The sequence below is a fragment of the Triticum dicoccoides genome, chromosome 3B (assembly GCF_002162155.2).
Source record: "Triticum dicoccoides isolate Atlit2015 ecotype Zavitan chromosome 3B, WEW_v2.0, whole genome shotgun sequence".
In the NCBI taxonomy this organism is placed as follows: domain Eukaryota; kingdom Viridiplantae; phylum Streptophyta; class Magnoliopsida; order Poales; family Poaceae; genus Triticum; species Triticum dicoccoides.
The window spans coordinates 346,469,292-346,487,696 of NC_041385.1; the positions used below are offsets into that span (position 1 = coordinate 346,469,292).

At 48.3% G+C, this 18,405-nt stretch overlaps 1 protein-coding gene across 2 annotated transcripts in view; it reads right to left on the reverse strand.

Moving 5' to 3' along the window:
* The window catches only part of LOC119276036 (UDP-N-acetylglucosamine--N-acetylmuramyl-(pentapeptide) pyrophosphoryl-undecaprenol N-acetylglucosamine transferase), a 42,107-nt gene that overhangs the window by 15,209 nt on the left and 8,493 nt on the right, over positions 1 to 18,405 (reverse strand). The window lies entirely within an intron of this gene.

Genomic DNA, 18,405 nt, shown 5'->3' on the forward strand with positions numbered 1-18,405 from the left:
TCTTCCACTCACCATTTTTCTTCGCCATGGTGATTTCTTTTCTGCTACACAAACTGACGAGCGCCTGTACAGATCGAAGGACCTCCTCCTCTCCTGTCTGACATTTGTACCCAAGTGAGCAACTGTACTGAAGAGCATCGAACATTTTGCAGTGCACCTAACTATCCTGAACTCACAAGTGAGCACAGCCACCTTTTCCTCCCTGACATACTAATCTATATGCACAATGTTCTACTCCCTCCGTCCCACAATATAAGAGCGTTTTGCAAGCTAACGTAGCTTGCAAAACGCCCTTATGTTGTGGGACGGAGGGAGTAGTATATTGTGAAGAAGGCAAATTTGTTTGTGGGTGGGTTCATTCAAGGAGGTGCTTGACCTGGGAGTATTATCTTATCATCATGTACTGGAAATTCAGTACATGATATGATGAATTATTCAGTGCCCCCATTCTTATAAGCAATTCTCAGTCTTACTTGACCCCTTTGTTTACCCTATGTATGTTGCCAGCTAATCAATCCGAACCCTTTAACATGTACCATATGTATGTTGGCTGCATACCATATGTATGTTGGCTGCAAACTGTAACAACATGCGCCAATTTGTGGTTCACCACGTGAATTGCTTAACTGTGGCCGATCATATTTTGTTCAATGGTCGTCGATCTTACTTTGCTCTCTGGAAGTGCATGTAGAAGAGTTAGATATATCGTTTGCCAAGTTGTTCCGCGAAACCTGGGAATAATAGACCATGTAGAGTAATAGAGTCATTTCATTGTGTTCTGTTTTAGTTGAAAAATGGAGTGGTATACAGGAAGAATGGCCTGTGTCCTGTACTCACACGCTGCATTTGATCGATCCTAGCTTATCTGGTTGTGAATCCAACAAATATTTTGTTTGGTTTGTCTGAGTGATGAGTGACCATTGATTTCTAGTAGGTGCTGATTTGTGGGTCTGCTCTGACATTAGAAGTTGGATTTATCCGAAGACTTTGTGTTCAATTGCTTGGTGCCTTTTGATTCGTCTGTCATTGAGAAGTTTGCACTCGGAGCAAGAAAGGTCTGTGACGCAGTCATCCCTGGTAATTGAGGAAGCTTAAATTATGCAAAACTACTGCTCTTATGATGTTATTTTTCTGTGCCTAGTATTGAAAGTGTTCTTATTTTAGTATATGAAAAAACTGTTGCTCTTAATTATGTACGTAGATGTTACAATAGAAATGGTATTATCTTTGTATTCACTCCTGAGCTTTCTAGGCTCCTAGCTATTGGTTCTTTGCAGCCATAATAGAGATGGTACTATTATTGCTTTAGTTATTATTATTGTCGTTGTATTAATTTTGTTTTCATTGGGTATAATAGTGATGGATTCTAGGAGAAATAAAATTATTAAGATTATCTCGCAAGAACAAGAAGAAGATGATGAACTATTCTTCCTTTTTGGTTCCCGCTTTATATGCTTGCCTTTATGAGGAAAAGCATCCAGTTCACACATCATCTTTATCCGGGGCTGCAAAGGTTAAGGAAATATTAGAAGGCCATGAGAGTTGGTCTAGGGTTGAGTTTCGGATGGAACCTGAGATTTTTAAGTCTATCATGGATTATCTTAGAAGAGAGAATCTATTGAAGGGCACGTCGTGTGTTGCTGTCGAGGAGCAGTTGGCAATGTTTATGTAAATGATTTCGCACAATGCTAGTAATCAAGATCTACAAAAATACTTCCAACACAGCGCAGAAACAATTCATATAGGAAGATAAACAAGATTTTTGACCTAATTCCAACTCTAGCCCAAAGATTTATAAAGATTCCAAGTTCACTCCAGCCCCACCCGAAGATCGTTTTGCATTTTCAAGTAAAATACCTCCTATTTCATTTTCAAGTAAATACCAAGTTCACTCCAGCCCCACCCAAATCAAGACTACAAATAATACCTCCTATTTCATTAAAATACCTCCTATTTCAAGCAAAAGATTTAATCTGGAGACTTTTTCAAGTAAACAAATTGGGTTACTGGACAACCTTGTGATTGCGTTCCTAAACTATATTTCTAGTCTTGATTTTTTTTTAATGCACAGTGCACAAATCATATGTTGGTTGATACTATTTCATTAATTTGCTTATACTACAAAATAGTGTTGTGAGACTCTGAATTGATGCTAGCTAACTTATTTCTTTTTGTCATTCGGCCAACATCAAGTTGTGGTACATGATGTCGAGGAAGGAGTGGAGAAAAGACCCGAGTAGGACGTGATTGTTGCCTTGCGGCCCATCTTGTTTGAAAGTATCCCTGCCTTGGACATGGCAACTTATAATCCAGAACTTTTTCTAGTGCACAAACTTGACAATGATGTATCAATAACTCTAGTAATGATTGCTTTTATTTTGGCACATGAAAACGGCTTAGGCCAATGCTCGATCGTCGTGAAATGCAGACTGATATCTTAAGCTTGATGAAGTCATGGATAAGTTGTAGTAATATTTTTAAAATTCTAGTTGACATGAATTATGAACCTTTGTTATGTGCCTGTGGTTTTTGTTGTTTCTCAGAATTATTTGTGGAATTTTTATCTATGGTTTGGTTGTTTTCCAAAATTATCTGTAGAATTTTTATGTTAGATCTGCTGTATTATATTTGTCTATAGTATGTGAGGGATTTCCTTCCCTCCCATGTTACTATTTGGGCACCTGGGCAATGGGAACATCTCCCACGTGGTGGGAGGGGTCGCATGTGCACAGGGGAATCCCCCCTAGGGGTTTATTGCCCAGGTTTTTTCCTACCCAGCAACCAAACAAGGCCTCAATGTATAGATTCCCCGAAACAAATCTGGGAAGAATGAATAAAGCTATCAAGAAATTCTTTTGGCAAGGTGGGAGTGCTAAGAAGTATCACATGGTAAGAAGGGATATGATGTGTAGACCCAAAAGAAAGGGGGCCTGGGGATAAAAGAGTTAGAAAAGTTCAACTAAGTCTGTTATGTAAATGGTGGTGGAATTTAGAGAGTAAAGAAGGGATGTGACAAGAAATTATTAGGAACAAATAGAGTGGATAACGGGGTCAGGCAGGTGAGATTTACTGCCAGGGACTCCCCTTGTTGGTCTGACTTGCTCAAGGTTAGGGATATATATCTCCAGGGGAGGAGAATGTATGTAAAAAAATGGGAGACAGACTGATTTTTGGAATGATGGGTGGATTGGCAATGGCACTGTTATGACCCGCGTCGCTTATAGCCGGAGGAGGCCCAATGGCGCGTCTAGTTAGGGACTTGGCCCAACTTATCTTTATTTTTATTAGCTCATCGAGGATTATATAAACTCTTGTAAGGCCATGTTTTGGAATTAAGCAATAAGTCATAACTATTGCCCGGCTCCCTTCAGGAGCCTGAACAACCCTAACCCTAGCCACCTCCTGCGCCATCTCCTCCTACTCCACCGCGCAACCACGGCGCCGTCGCGCCGCCGCTCACGCCCAGCTCCTCGCCACCCTCCCTTCCACCCATACAACCTAAGAGCTAGGCCTGGTAGGATCCCAGCTCCTATCAATCTGGTATTAGCTGTCACGGGATCGCTCATGTCTACACATCTCCCTACCACCACCCTTCCGCCGCCGCCGACCACCACCACGCCACCGGCCACCTCCGTGGCTGGGGCGCCATCTTTGTCGGGCCCAATGTCCTCCGCCGCCTAGACGCCGCCGATCGCCGCCCCCGCCGTCTTCACTCTGGTGGAGATGATGGCTGCCCACCGGGACCTCACCCAGGCGGTCGCGGGCATCCGCACCTTCCTTGCGAGCCCCTACGGGCCGCAACCACCAGGGCCCTTCGCCACCGCGCCATCGCCGCCGCAGTTGCCGCCACCCCTCTCGGCGACCCCCTTCGCCCCCGCCGCGCCGCAACCGCCACCAGCGGCGCACGTCGGCGCCTCCACCATGCAGCAGCAGCAACAGCCCCACGTCACTCCCACCATGGCGCTGCCGCACCAGCAGCTGCAGCCGCCGCCGCCATCATCCTCGACCCAGGGTGCCCCAACGGCGGCTCAAGGGGTGCCCATCCACCAGGTCCGGTTCCCTCCATCACCATCACCGCTGCCGGCATGGCTCGCCGGGTCCCTCGAGCTGGTATACACGACGGCCTCCGGACAACCGCACGTGTCGCCCCCGCCGGTGCCGTCCTCGGCCATCCAGTTCGGCGGGCCCTCGGGCTCCATCGACCCCTACGGCGGCGTCAACGGTTCCCTGTTCCAGGGCGGCCCGTTGATGCCCACCTACTCGGCACCGTCGTCCTCGCTGCTCCGCACCGATGAGGTGTACCCCTCCGTCGTCCAGGGCCAGACACCGTCGCGTTTCTCCAAGCTCCAGATATAGCCGCCAGTGACGCGCAGCCTGCACCAAGCTGATAAGCTCCCTCTCGTAGGCTGCGATCTTGTGATGGCGCGCGGCGAAGGGCCTGCTGAAGAACGCAAGCGGCCCATCGCCCTAATGGAATACGGAACGGCCGCCCCCACCGTATTCGCAAGGATCACTACAGCCTCAAGTTCCGGCTGGACCAGCACCTCTCCACCGTGCCGCAGCATCAGTGGATCAGCAAGCTCTTTGACTTCGACTTCACCGTCGAGTACTGTCCGGCCGCCTCACCACCGTGGCCGACGCACTATCCTGCCGCGACGCCGACCACGACACCGACACCATCGACCCCGTAGGGGCGGCCCTCTGCATTCGCTCGGGGCCCTCCTTCACCCACATCAACGATATCCGTCGGGCCACCGCGAGCGCTCCGGATGCGCAGCTCCTTCAGCAGCGCCTCGACGCTCGCGACCTGGAGGGGCTGTGGCGCATGGCTGATGGCCTGCTCCTGCACGGGCGCCGGCTCTTCGTGCCGGATCACGGCGACCTCCGTCACCAGGCCCTGCTGCTGGCCCATTCGGCCGGTCACGAGGGCGTGCAGAAGACCCTCCACCGTCTCCGAGCAGATTTCTACATCCCCGGCGACCGGGCGCTGGTGCGAGACTGGGTGCGGTCTTGCATGACGTGCCAGCGCAACAAGACGGAGACACTGCGGCCGGCGGGGCTGCTACAGCCCCTTGAGGTGCCCTCTCAGGTCTGGGCCGATATTTCCATGGACTTCATCGAAGGCCTCCCCAAGGTGGGCGGCAAGTCCATCATCCTTACGGTGGTCGACCGCTTCTCCAAGTATGCACACTTCATTGCGCTCGGCCATCCCTACACCGCCGCCTCCGTGGCTCGTGCCTTCTTCGACGGCATCGTCCGCCTCCACGGGTTCCCCTCTACGATCGTCAGCGACCGTGACCCGGTGTTCACTGGTCATGTCTGGCGCGATCTCTTCCAGATGGCGGGTGTGAAACTACGCCTGAGTACGGCCTTCCACCCCCAGACGGACGGACAATCTGAGGTGGTCAACAAGGTGATTGCTATGTATTTGCGTTGTGTTCCAGGTGATCGTGTGCTTTACTAAGATTTTTTTTACTGTGGACTTGCTATTGTGTGCTTGGTGCTATGGTGGTGTTGCTACTGCTTGGGTAAGAAGACTTGCTGAGGCTAAGTTCTGTTGCTGCTGTTGAGAGCTGCTACAACTGAAGTGTGTAGTCCTAAGGGTTGCTCTGCTGATTATCCCGCCAAACAATGGCTGAACCAAATGCTCTTGCCGAGGCTTTCGAGAAGCTCGCTAAGATCCTCGTCGAGTCCAACTCTAGGGCCATCATTCCTCGAGTTGGAAGTGGCTCCAAAGCTGAAAATGTCGCCCCTGGACATGAAGCTAGAGGAGGCAACCAATTATTCGAGCTGGTCCAGGAGGGCTTTGTGGGCTGTGGAGCAGAAGGAGCTTGATGGACATTTGTTGGGCACCGTTGTAGAACCAGGGGACAAGAGTAGTGCAGAGGGCAAGAGGTGGAAGGTCATCCACTCTGTACTTATGGTGTGGTTGTTGAACTCCATGGTGCCCTCCATTGGACGCTCTGTGGAGGGGCTATCCACATCTGCTGAGATATGGAAGATTCTATCAACCCAGTACTCTGGCAAGGGCAATGTCATGCTTATTGCTCAGATTGAGGACAAGATTAGGTTGCTGCAAGATGATGGCATGTCAGTGATGACATACGTGGCAGAACTGCAGGCTTTTTGGGCTGACCAGGATAACTGTGATCCCCTGGAACTCTATGACCCGGCTTCAATCGAGTCAGGGCACAAGTGGATGGCACGCAGGTGTGTACTGAAATTTATGGCTGGCCTCAAAAGTTGCTTTGATGCCAGGAAGGCTTCCCTGTTGCACCAACCTAGTCTGCCTACCATTCCCGAGGCTATTGCAGCGATGACTCAAGAGGAGGTGCACCTATCTCTTGAGCACGCAGACGTGAAGGTTATGCCAGCTTCGACCTTTGCAGTCACTGAGCGCATGGAGTGGGGAGATCCCGCCAAATGTCATACCTGTGGGGAGGTAGGTCACTAGAAGAGAGAATGTCCAACTCATGGCAGAGGTAGGGGATATAACAGAGGGGGAACAAGCAGAGGCAGAAGTGGATACTCAGAGACCTCAGGACACTCAGGGGGTCAGAGGGCTCACATGGCCGTTGCAGGAGACATTGGGACGTCCAAAGGCAAAGATGTAGATGATGATGTCTATGGAGATTTTGCTCGCTGGGCCTCCACTGATGAAGGTAATCCGGAAAGAGCATCTCTTTTTTTTGAGAAAGGCAGCTACTTTTATTCAATCAACGATTGTTCAATACATATGATGGTCCTGATTACATCAGGGACTACATTAAACCAGCAGGAACCACAATCATGTTCAGAAGATCTAGCCAGGACATGAGCTGCCTCATTACATGACCGGTTGATATGAGTGAATAAACAAGATACAAACTTTGATGCCCTACTCTTAATATCAAAGGTTATGGCACCTATATGTGATCTATCCATTGTAACATTCTTCACTTTGGTGACCAAAGTCTCACAGTCAGAAGCCACTACAATACTTTGGAAGCCAGCTTCTTCAGCAAATTCCATTGCACAGCGCATGGCAATGGCTTCTGCGAGTTCAGGATTTACTTCCTGATTGACATATCTTCTTTTGGCTGCTAGGACCACTCCCAGGTGATTTCTTATGACAATGCCAATTCCCATTCGCTGTGATTGTGAGAAGACTGCAGCATCGACAATAACCATCACCAAACCTTCCGGCGGCGGAAAGAGCATCTCTTGCTACTAATGAGAGTGCTCCAGAGTGGGTTCTTGACTCTGGAGCATCTAAGGCCTTGTACAATGGGAGGTGCTTAGAGAGATGCTTAGAAAAATAAACCGGATTTTTCTAAAGCACCGCTGCCTATTTCTACAGGAGAGGCGCTTAGTTAAGCGTCTATCCTGTACAAATAAGCACCGGTGCTTAAGAAAAGTCTGGTTTATTTCTCCAAGCACCTCCCCTAAGCACCTCCCATTGTACAAGGCCTAAGCATGTTGCTAGTAAATCCTGCGTGTTCGAGTCTTACAATAAGCATCCTCCCTCTCACACGGGCACAACCACACAAACGGCTGATGGCACAAAACAACTTATCATAGGGGTTGGTACAGTAAAGTGCACTCCGACCATTTCCCTATCGTTAATTTTACATGTGCCAGTCTTTCAGTCAATTTGGTCTCTTTCAGTGCTCTCACTGATCAAATAGACAGTCGCGTGATCCTTGACAAGTTCAGTTGCTTGATTTAGGAGCGACAGACGAGCCAGACGATTGGGACTGGCGCCAGCCATAGGGGGCTCTGGTACATGGACCAGGAAGTGCGGCCGGACTTGGTGTGTGTTGCGACCATGGAGGACAAGGAGAAGCAGGCGATAATCCATCACTGTAGGATGAGGCATGTATCTTTTGATAAGATGAGTAGAATATTTCCGAATGTTATGTGTGGCATAGGCAAGGGCAAGCTGACGTGTGATGCTTGCGAATATGCAAAACACACACAAGCCTCAGGAGCATATCTCCTTTTATGCTTATTCATTCAGATGTATGGACTGGCCCCGTGTTGTCAATGAATGGGAAGAAGTATTTTGCTACCTTTTTTTTTGACACCTGAAACAGTACGAGAGGCTCCTACTTCAATTGAATTAAAGAATATAATGTCTGTTACATGATTTTATTTACAAGCCATTCACTTTGTGAATGGGGGTTGGGGGGTAGGGGGGTTCTACAGTGAACTGATAAAGGAAAAAAGGAAGTCTTTATGTTTGTCTCCCAATCTATAAGTGAGAAGGGAGAGGTCTTCTTTGAGTCTTGCACGCCAAGAATCTTGTGATGGAAGAACTCCTCTGAAGTGCTTATTATTTCTTTCCTTCCAGATGCTCCAGGATGCCAAGAGGAAAATTTCCATGAACAAAGGTTGGCTCCAGGAGGCTTTGGCCTTGTCCACCCAGTCTAGCCGATTGTCAGCTGCATGTCCCATGATTTGAAGTTCATTCCAGCATGCAAGGCTGAAGGTGCACTCAAAGAAGAGGTGTTCCACAGTCTCATCTTGGCATGCAGTGCATAGAAGGCAACCAAAGTCTATGCCAATGTTATAGTGTCTCCTCTTCAACATATTGCGAGTGTTGAGTCTATCTGACAACAGTAGCCAGCCGAAAACTTTAATTTTCATCGTTGATCTTGATTTCCATATCCATTTGTATGTACGGTGCGCCTGGACATCTTTAAAGTAGAAGGTGTAGAATCTGTTGGCTGAGTATTCTGATCCCCAGACACAGTTCCAATCGTCATTGGCCGAATTAGGATCCATAAGATCAATCTGCATGGTTTGTTGTTGTAGGTCACGGGTTTCATCAAGAGCTTGCGCGGAGAGGGGTAGGTGGAACGATTCACCAAGTGACGTGCTGCGCAAGAAATCCCTCATAGATATATCTTCCAGCCGCGCAAAGGAGAAGGCTCTGGGATGGGTGTCGGCCAGAACATCACCAATCCATACATCTTTCCAGAACAGAGCCGAAGACCCATTTCGAATTGTCACATTGGTGATCCCACGGTAAATTGGCATAAGTTTAGAGACGTCACGCCACCAGAATGAGCCACATGGGTCGGATGCGTGTGGAATTTTGGTGGTGTAGTATGTGTTCCAAATCAATTCCACCCAAGGTAGGTCCCAATGATTGTAGAACTTGTGGAGAAATTTGAGAAGCAAAGCATCACTTTGCAGTTGGAGATTAATAATGCCAAGTCCTCCAAACTCTTTGGGTTTGCATATCATATCCCATGATGCCAAGGAGTTGCACTTATCACCTTGATCAGTTTTCTTTGTCCAGAGGCACTTTCTGCGGATTTTGTCAATAAGTTCTATGATGCCTGCTGGGAGTTTGAGTGTGCAAAGAGCAAAGATGATGAGAGAAGTTATGACTGAATTCAACAATGTGAGTTTTCCTCCATATGTAATCATGTTGAGGGTGGCCGAAAGTCGTCTCTCCACACGACAGAACAGAGGCATGAGGTCCAAAATAGTTGGTTTGGTGGTGCCCATGGGTAGGCCAAGATAGGTAAATGGTAGCTTGCCAATAACACAGCCAAAAATATTTGCCAATGTGTTTGTGACCTCCTGCCCACAGTTGAGGGGTATGATAGTAGATTTATGGAAATTGATCTTTAAACCTACCGATGTGGCATAGTCGGAGAGGATAGTTTTGATGGTCATGGCTTGTGCAGGACATGCAGGCATAGCTAGAATAGTATCATCCGCGTATTGAATCACCGGGTATTCTCGTTGTGTATTGCAAGGAAAGGGCAAACTGATTTCCCCCCTGGTAAAAGCATCATTGATTGCAGCTTGAAGGAGGTCAGCGGCAAGTACAAAAATTAGTGGGGACAGAGGGTCACCTTGTCTCACACCGCATTTGCAATGAAATTGTCTGCCAGGGACACCGTTTAGGAGAACCGTTGACTTGCCCGAAGAAAAGATACATTGAATCCAGCCTAACCATTTATCGTTAAAACCCATGTTCTTCATAATGATGAGCATTGCTTCATGGTCAATGGTATCAAAGCCTTAGCAAAGTCGAGTTTCAGAAGTACAATCTCTTTCTTGGAGCTTTGGCACTGGTAAATGTATTCGAATGCCCAAGCGAGACAGTCCTGGATAGTGCGCCCTTTGAGGAAACCGTACTGGTTGCGGTGAATTATTTTCAGAATGACTTTTTGCAACCGGTTGGCCAAGATTTTAGTGATCACTTTGAGACAGCAGTTCAATAGGGTGATTGGTCGGAAATCATTGACGGTGCTAGGCGCATTGTTTTTTGGGATCAGAGTGATGTAGCCGTCGTTGATGCTTTCAAGATTGAGATTTCCATCAAAGAATTGATTACACAATTTATAAAAATCCTCTTTGATGATTGGCCAAGAAGCTTTGAGAAACGCACCATTGAAGCCATCTGGTCCTGGTGCACGATCCGGTGGCATCGATTTAATAACATGATCTATTTCAGCATGTGTGAAAGGGACAGTCAAAGTATCTAGGCCTTCAATTCTCTTGATAATACTTGGAAGATCAAATTTCATATCTTTATGAGAAGAATTGCCAAGTCTCTGTTTGAAGGATTGAAAGAGTATTGCTTCTTTGCCCGCATGATCCTCCACACAGATACCATCTTCAGTATGCAGGGCTGCAATGTTATTCCTTCTGTATCGCTCCGAGGCCATAGCTTGAAAGAATTTAGAATTTTCGTCACCTAATTGCACCCACCGAATGGTACACTGTTTCTCCCAGTACATCCTTTGATAAGAAAGTAGTCTGATGAGATGAGCCTTTAGTATTTTCCTGAAATTAGCTTCGGGTGTGGATAGCTGTCTTTTATTCTCCAACCCATCAATTTCCAAGAGGGCCCTGTTTGAATTTTCTATGGCAATGGTCAGTTTTGAGATATTTTTACTCCAATATTTAAGATCATGTCGCAGGGTTTTAAACTTTCTGCATAAGACACTCGCCATATTCTGAGATTGCACAGGCCTGGCCCAAGCGTTTTGAACTACTTCCATAAAACCTGGGTGTTGGATCCAGAAGGATTCAAACCTGAATAACTTTGATCGTGGAATGGAAGTTTCAATAGTAATCACACATGGGATGTGATCTGAAACAGGTCGCCCGAGGGGTTTAACCACAGTGTTGGGGTAGGAGCTCGTCCAATTATTACTAGTGAAAAACCAATCAATTTGCTCGAGTAATGGATCAGTTTGCATGTTACTCCAGGTGTATTCGCGACCTTTAATGGGCAGTTCAATTAAGGCTTGTGCTCGGATGAAGTCATTAAAAGTAATCATATCGCCGTAATTGCCACCGGGCTTGTTGCGATTCTCTGGGCTTCGGATAAAATTAAAGTCTCCAACCAAAAGCCAGTCTTCATTAGTGGGAATATTCAGAGCCATAAGCCAATTGATAAAGTTAACTCTAGATTCCCCTTGGCAAGGGCCATAAACATTGACCAATGTCCAAAAATGTGCCGATTGGGTTGATTGAAATCGTGTAACCAGGGCAAAATCTTCTTGAGCAATAGTACTTGCAGAGAAAATTGAACTATTCCAAATCGTGACAAGACCTCCCGATGCCCCACGGGAAGGGATGAAATCAAATTGATCAAAACGCCTAGGGCAGCAGGATTTAACAAAAGCATGATCAAAAGAGGGTTTTTTTTGTCTCCTGCAAGCAAATTACAGCACAACCAGAAGAGTTGATTGCATTTGAAAGCGCCAGCTGCTTTGCATCAGAATTTATGCCTCGGACGTTCCAGCAAAGTACGTTCCAACTAACACGAAGTACCATAATACGAGTAGGATAAAATAAAACTAGGAGTAGATAAACCCAGAACAGAGGAGCTAAGAGTTGGCCGAGGGTGGCCCATCATCAGAAGAAGCCTGCAGGTGCTCGTCCGTGAGTTCTTCAGCTGGAATTCCACACATCACCGTGCCAATGTGCTGGATGACTGGAATAGCAGTAGGGGGTGGGATCTCTGGGGCTTCAGACAGAGCAGAGTCTATGTTGGCCGAAGTTGCAGAAGGAATCACTCTGGGTTTGACCTTGGAGGTTTTGAGCTTGGTGTCTGAAAGAGGTGGCACTTTGAACCCATCATATTTATTGGAACGTGCACTGCGACGCAGAGTAATGGTTGATTCAGGAGCAGTCGCTTTACCCTTTCTGTTAGAGGAGGCAGCAACATCCGGAACGGAGGGAATAATAGGTTGTAGCGGAACATGCATAGACAAGTCCTGCTGAGAGTCAGCGATGATCTGAACCTCCTGAACCTCCTCAATAGCTGCAGCCATAGGCATAGAGCTGATCTCCTGTGCGTCTGTCAGTAAGGCAGTCATAGGTGCAGTATGGTTCAACTCAGGCGAAGCAAGCTGCAAATCAGAAGAGCTATTTGCAGGCTGGGCAGGCAGCAGTGTAGCGTTATCTGACAGTTCAGTGATGCGAAGGGTAGATGGAGCATCTAGCACAGCAGAGTGAGGGTGGTGATTGTCCAGAGCAGTTACAGTCTGAGTGGCTTGAGACACAAGGAGCACCCCATCTTCTTCCCTGATTTGCATCTTCAGTTCAAGTTTCTCAAATTTGAACCCATACCCGGTGCTCCAAGGGCCATAAGCTGCAACTATGGGCATGATTGCACCAGAAAGAAAACTATTGAGATGTCTGGCAGGAATACCTTGGTTGATCAACATGGAGGACATTATATCACCATTGGCAGTCATTTCCAGGTGCAAACCAGCAGCAGAAATTGAGATTTCTAAATCAATAGAGTTGTTCTGGACATTCCTGGCAGCCGATTGAGAGCTCTCCCCCACTTCATAGTTTGCTGCAAGATTGTTGAAAATGTTGCGAGGCACTAGAACATATGTGTCAGACAGTGTAGCACTAGAATCAGAGCTATCAAACGCGGAGATGGAGTCATTTCAGGCCATGCTAGGGCTGTCATGCAGATTGTTGGCCGGGAGGATACCATCTTGCACATGTAAGCCCTCAGCAGCGAGCCACACTTGGTAATTGTAGACAGCCGGTGGTGGGGAAGGTGGCCAGGCACCCCAGTTTGCTTGGAAGTGGACATCGTTGCCTTGCAGCTGAACCTCCTCATTGTTCTGATTGGGCGCAGCATTCTGAGCAAGCCAATTGTGCAGCTGTGCCTGATACATCTGCTCCGCCGTCAGTCCATCACCAAACAGAGGGTGTGGGATCCCGTCAGCCGGCGGTGGTTCATAACCCATAGGAGGAACATCCGGAATGTGTGCATTCCAATCACTGCTCCGCAGGATCGTTACACAGACAGTCCAGCAGCGGCGCTCTCCTCCAAGCTGATGCATAACAAAACTCTTGGGCACTCATGACTGCCTTTATTGACTGCTATTCTCGTATGACTTGGATTAACTTGATGCGTCACAAGGATGAGGTGTTTAGCTGTTTTTAGAACTTTCATGCTCTGTAAAGAACCAGTTTCAGGTGCAGGTCAAGGTGCTCCGGACTGACAATGGCACAGGGTATGTGAACAACAGTTTTGGGGCTTTCATGGCTGACCAAGGGATTCTACACCAAACTTCATGTCCGGACCCCCCCCCCCTCAGAATGGAGTGGCCGAAAGGAAGAATTGTCATATTCTTGAGGTTGCTCGGTCGTTGATGTTTACCATAAATGTGCCTAAGTTCTTGTGGGATGATGCAGTTATGACAGCCACATACTTGATCAACCGGACACCTTCCAGGATACTAGGCATGAAATCTCCGTCTGAGTTGCTCGTTGGAGATAATAAGTTTGTTGTTCCCCCAAAGTTGTTTGGCAGTACCTGCTTTGTTCATGATCACCGACCTTTTGTTGGAAAGCTTGATCCTCGGGCAGTGAAGTGTGTCTTTCTGAGATACTCGTCTAGTCAGCAAGGGTATAAATGTTGGTGTCCCTCTGAAAAACGCAGGTTTGTAAGTATGGATGTTACCTTCAGGGAGTCTGAGCCATTCTATGGTGAGCCGACTGATCTCAGTCTACTGTTTGCAGAGCTTGACCACCTACACCCTGTGCGTGATGGTCAAGAGGGGGAGAAGGATGTGTCTCATACTCATGGTGATTATGTGGACATTAACACTGATAATGATATGCGAGCTCAGGTTCAACCAATAGTGGGTACAATTCCAGTTAGTACCCTCACTGATGATGATGTGCAGGCCCATGTCGAGCCAACTATCGATACACTTAAGATTGGTGCTCTCCATGTTCCTGTTCGGGATCGATGGCAGACGAATACCCTGGTGTACTCTCGATGGCAACCACAAGTGCAGGGGTAGCAGCAAGGCAGGGAGGCAAGAGTGCGGGGGGAGCTGTGAGGCAAGAGTGCAGGGGGAGCAGCAAGGCAGTGAGGCAAGCTCATCTGACACAGTGGAGCTGCCCATTGCGTTGCAAAAACCTACACGTGAAGCGGCAAGGAAGGGTGAGGTAGCAAGGAAGGCTCTGCCAAAGGATGATGCTTGTGATGACCTTGATATTGGCAATTTTGTGTCTTACAAGGCTCTATCACCTTCATACAAGGCGTTTGTTGCCTCTCTACAAACTGTGTCTATCCCTAAGGATTGGAAGGCTGTGAAGCAAGATCCAAAGTGGCGTGAATCAATGATAGAGGAGTTAGAAGCACTGGAAAAAAAACAAGACATAGGTGCTAACCACATTGCCGGCAGAAAAAGAAAGTAGTGAGTTGTAAGTGGATTTTTACCGTGAAACAGAATCCTGAGGGCAAGGTGGAACGGTATAAGGCTAAATTGGTCGCCAGAGGATATAGTCAAACTTATGGAATTGACTATGATGAGACATTTGCTCCAGTTGCAAAGATGAACACAGTAAGGGTATTGATCTCGTGTGCTATAAACTTTGGGTGAAAATTGCACCAGTTAGATGTCAAAAATGCCTTCTTACATAGTGACTTGAAAGAAGAGGTATACATGGAGATACCACCAGGTTTTGGCACAGAACAGACTACGGGGAAGGTATGCAGGCTGAAGAAATCCTTGTATGGTCAGAAGCAATCGCCGAGGGCATGGTTTGATAGGTTCAGACGGGCTGTTTGGAATATGGGGTATGGCCAATGTAATGGTGATCACACGGTGTTCTATGGACACACTGATAAGAAGATCACCATTCTTGTAGTGTATGTTGATGATATCATCATCATTGGAGATGAGGAGGAAATTAAGAGAGTGAAGGGGTGTCTGAGCAAGGAGTTTGAGGTAAAAGACTTGGGCAATCTAAAGTACTTCCTTGGCATAGAAGTGGATCGAACAGAGAAAGGAATATCTCTGTGCCAACGAAAATACATCTTGGATCTCTTGGCTGACATGGGCATGATGGGATGTCGTGCAGCCCCTACTCCGGTTGAACAAAATCATCAAGTAACGGCAGAATCAGGTCAGCTAGTGAATAAGGAAGATTATCAAAAGTTGGTTGGGAGGTTATTGTACTTGTGTCATACCAGGCCTGACATTACGTATGCCGTGGGGGTGGTCAGCAGATACATGCATGAACCAAGGAGTGTGCATCTTGATATTGTTCACAGAATCCTAAGATATTTGAAGGGGACTCCGGGTAAAGGGTTGTGGTTTGCGAAGAGTGGACATCTTGAGGTGGATGGCTATAGTGACTCTGATTGGGCTAGCTGGCAAGATGATAGAAGATCAACTTCAGGCTACTGTGTGCTTGTGGGAGGAAATTTGGTTTCATGGAGAAGCAAGAAACAGGCTGTTGTCTAGATCAACAGCAAAAGCTGAGTATATAGCTTTATCTCAAGGGTTGTGTGATATGCTCTAGGTGAAGCACCTATTGTGCGAATTGAAGCTTTTGAGGAAGGGACCCTTGAGGGTGTGGTGTGAGTCGTGTGACAATCAGTCAGCTATAGCCATTGCTAATAACCCGGTTTAACATGATAGGACGAAGCATGTGTAAATTGATCGCTTCTTCATTAAAGAGAAACTTGATGCTGAGATCATCAGCCTTACTCATGTTAGCTCTGGGCAACAGTTTGCAGATTGCTTGACAAAGGGACTGGGAACAAAGGACTGTAACTTGGCGTGTGACAAGATGGGCATGATAGATATCTACCACCCATCTTAAGGGGGAGTGTTGAACCGGTATGGGCCCTAGCCCATCTAGATCTGTCTCTTGGGCCCAAGCCCATGAGAGGGGGTGACCTAGAAGAGGAGCCCCCCTTGTCCCAGACCCGTGCAAGCAGCCACACAAGTGACACACTCGCGCGAGCCACCAGACAGAAGCTCGATCCAGTCTGGAGGTACCTCTCCCTCGACTCAACAAGTTTCAACATAAATTGGCCTTCTTGAAGCACGTTGTTGTGGCGGTCTTGCTCCAAGATTACCTCTCCTTCTTTGTTGAACATCTTCTTCTTTAGATGAATCTCCTTCATTGGCAGCAGGGGGGACGCCCTTTATCATCTCAATCAGTTGGTCAAATCTCCAATTAAGATCTTCACGCAGCTCTTTGATTTGTTGTTCTGCAGCACCCATCCTCTTCTCCAATTGCTCCATTGCTTGCTGCAGCTTGCTCTCGAAGAGGACAGCAAGAACTAGTATATGGGTCAACGAGGCTCTGATGCCACCTGAAGGAGCACAAAGGTTGTGGAGGAGCAACTCCACCTTGCTGCTACAATGTGTACAGCACAAGTGTTGAAGGAACAACTTCAACGTGTTGCGCTAGATATCGCTCTAGAGGAGAATGTAGGCCGATATGGCAACAAGAGTTCAATCCAGAACTCCTAGAGCACAAGATCTACTTCAAGATCTTATATAAGAACAACAAGTTCTATTATAGGTAGTGGGTACATAGTCTGCGTTACAAAGTAGAGGTGGGGACCTCTATTTATAGGCTTTGGGAAGCCTTCACATACTTCCTACTTCTACTTATAGCTAGAATACTCTAGAAAACATTATTTAAGTTTCATCATTCTACTAATAGCTACTCACAACTAGAAGACTCTAGAAAATAGTAGGTAGGGTAGAAAAGAAAAGAAATACTACACTAGAGTGGAAGCATCTGGAAGTAGCCAAACAAATCTGACATACGATTTTTATTAATTTTTTTCATCTAGTGTTCCTCATCAAGAACTCCCACAATTGGCCTCACGGCCATCTGAGATAGTTCCCATGCCACGACCACTGGTGATCGTGTGCGGAGCCACCCTTCGCAGGAGCCCAGGAATCCCAACGGCACGGAAGCCGCTACGCCTCCTCCCCCTCTGCAACGCTCTGCGCCGTCGCAGCCACCCGGCCCTCGCCACCCATCACATGAGATGGGCAATCGGCTCTCTGTGCACGGAGCCGCGAGCGGAGAGCACTCTTGGACCCATGCCTCAGAGCATGACTTGCAGCATCCGTCGCGCGACGGCAACGTGCCATGGGGATCGTCCGCCATGCGGAGAGGGACCTGGGGCCACTACCCGGCAAGCGGGGCCACCTCTAGGCATCCGAGGGCCAGAACATGGCAACACGCGCTTGCAGCTGTGCAAGCCCTCTCCGGTTTCCGCCCGTAGCACCAAAAAATGAGTCGCACCTCAGCGCCTAGGCTGACAGGCTGGTAGCTCTCATGGATTACGCCCGCGATAATCCCGCCCCGGCGCGTTCCCGAGAGTCGAAGCGTACGCCCGCTTCAGCTCGCGACCCCGCTGCCCCAGGCCGTAGCCATGGGCATTCCAGCTAGCTGCGGTCCCCTCGGCAGGAACCACAAGGCGAGGATCATGTCTGTCGTCAGGACGAGCGCCACGAACAGCGTGACGCAAGGCGAGACGATAGACATTGTCGCATTGTTATGACCGGGCAGACTTATGCCCGTAGGAGGCCCACCGGGCAGGTTTAGTTAGGGGCTTAGCCCACAAGTTATCTTATTTTTATTCGCATCGTGGTTATATAAACAAGTTGTAACTCTTTTGAGAATTAAGCAATAAGACAAATCCTATTGCCCGGCTCCCAGAGGAGCCGGAACCCTAAACCCTAGCCGCACCTTGCGCCGCCGCCGCCGCCTCTTCTTCAGCGCGCCACGGCGCCCGCCGCCGGCAGCCACGCTCGCATCTCCGTCCACCCTCCTCCTTCCTGTACAACCTCCGCCCTAGACCCGGTAGGGTCCTAGCTCCTCTTGCAGCAGGCGACACCGGCTCGAGGGGGCCGACAGCCCCCCCCCCCGACCGCCTCCGGCAACACCTGTGCAAGGATGGTTGCCTCCGGCCGCTCCAGCGGCGGCCGCTCCGGCGGCGACGCGGCCTTTTCGTCGGCTCTCCCAGGCTGAGCAGCTCGAGCGCCGACGCCTGGGGCTTTGCTTTAACTGTGATGAGCCCTATGCGCCGGGCCATGTCTGCCCGCGCCTCTTCTACGTGGAGACGGCCGACTATGTCGAGGAGGACACACCCGTCGA